The sequence below is a fragment of the Bactrocera tryoni genome, chromosome 5 (assembly GCF_016617805.1).
Source record: "Bactrocera tryoni isolate S06 chromosome 5, CSIRO_BtryS06_freeze2, whole genome shotgun sequence".
Lineage (NCBI taxonomy): Eukaryota > Metazoa > Arthropoda > Insecta > Diptera > Tephritidae > Bactrocera > Bactrocera tryoni.
In genome coordinates, this window is record NC_052503.1 from 59,886,493 (window position 1) to 59,888,454 (window position 1,962).

Below are 1,962 nucleotides of genomic sequence, written 5' to 3' on the forward strand. Positions count from 1 at the left end.
ATTTGCCCCCTTTGCGAGGACACCGCTACTATCAAACACTTACTCACACTCTGTCCGATGCTTCACCCAACAGCCCACAACTCTGGCAACATTGATCTCATAAAACTACTAAGTGAACCTTCAGAAAAAAACGTGACGATTGTATATAGATTTTTAAAAACCAACGATTTGTTAAAATATATTTAAGCAAATTACATCTTTACTAACCCTTAGCAATTAGAATTTTTCACCTAGTTATAATTACAAGACAGCTGAAGGCCTCGTAGCCAGTGCTGCGTTTATGTATTTATATAATAAAACTCTTTTTGTTATATGAATTATTATAAATAAATAAATAAATAAATATTTTCAACCTGCAATTATTTTAACAAAAACAAATCTATTATTTTTTTTTATTACACTGTGGAACATTTTTGGGCTTATTGTCTGGGGGGTGAGAAATTCCAAGTCAGGGTGATGGTACTAGGTCAGTATAGTAAAACCCTCAAAGGGTTTGGCGTTCGTATGTGTCAGTTTTTTTTTTATGACCTTTTAAATTTTTTTTCTTATCCTTTTTGCGGCTCCTTTATTCGCACATGCATAGTAATTCAATGGATTGTGACCTTCGCCAGGATTATTCCAAGTCATTGTTCCTGTAGAACTGAGCCTTACATTTGAGAAACGCCTATTTGATCTTTGCCTCAAAATCAGGTTATAAGTAATCATCTTATAAGGCCTCTAAAAATTAAACTTGTTAAAAAAATAGATGACATGAATTTAAATTATGTATTACCGTAAAGAAATTTATTGAAAAGTGCATAATTCTTCAATGCAACTTTTTTTTTGGCTCCATCCCAATTCACTTTTAAGAGCAGGGACTCCGCAATCACTTATAATAAACTTAAACTGTTTAGTAACATCTTATCAAATGTATTTCTGCCTCAGGCTTATTCAAAAGCAAGGACTCTGTAGATGCTAAATCATTCATGTTTTTATTAGGAAATATCATTAATTCAATCTTTTTCGGTTGCAATATGTCAATAATCCGCTCCAGGAGTATAGTGTTCTGCGCCGATATTTCCTCTAGCTTCCCTTTATTCCTGTTTTTGCTTTCAATCAGGGAATCGCTTGTATGTGCAATGTATGCATATTCATACATATGTATGTATTTACATATGTAGGTATGCTTTTGCGTTTTGCCTTCAGCAATTCAATATTGAAATGTAAACATAATTATGATATGAGTATAATTTTGTATGAATGCATGCGTTAGTAATATTTATAGACAATTTGAATATTTAATCAATTAAAGTAAATTTTACACAAAAACGATTGCATTCCTAAACGCAGGAGCAAATTCCACAAGCGACCTCGCTTCATTCATAAAAACAGACGCCGTAACATCTCCCCGACCATGCCTTTGTCAACAAGCGTTGAAAACGGAAGCAAATAAATTTTCTCAAGCTCATATAAAATTACAAAAATTCAATAATTTCTTAAAAATATATTATTGCAAAGAAATATAAATTTGATTTAATTAGAGTGCAGTATTGTCAGCGGGCCGAATAACAAGTGCGCGCATAGTGAATTTTTCATACTGACTTAGACTGCGGTTTGAAGAGCAAAAAAAAAACAGAAGAGAAGGTGAAAAAAAACTGACTGACTGCATAATCAGTGCAATTAGCTTAACCATGTCGACAATTGACACTGGATTGCAGACAGTGAACAGTAAACGAAGAGCAGCCCCGAACTCCCCTCTTTCATCTTCACGAAAACTAGCCAGAGTGGATATCGATACTGACAACAACAACGAAAACCGGGTTGAGATACTTAGTAATAAGGAAAACGACAACAACAATGACAACAATGTCACCGCTAGTAACGAAGAAGTGAGCGTTGAATTAGCAAACAGACCACCGCCCATCATAATACCAAATGTGTCAAACATTAGTGGAATGGTACTTGCTTTCTCCAAAGTCATCA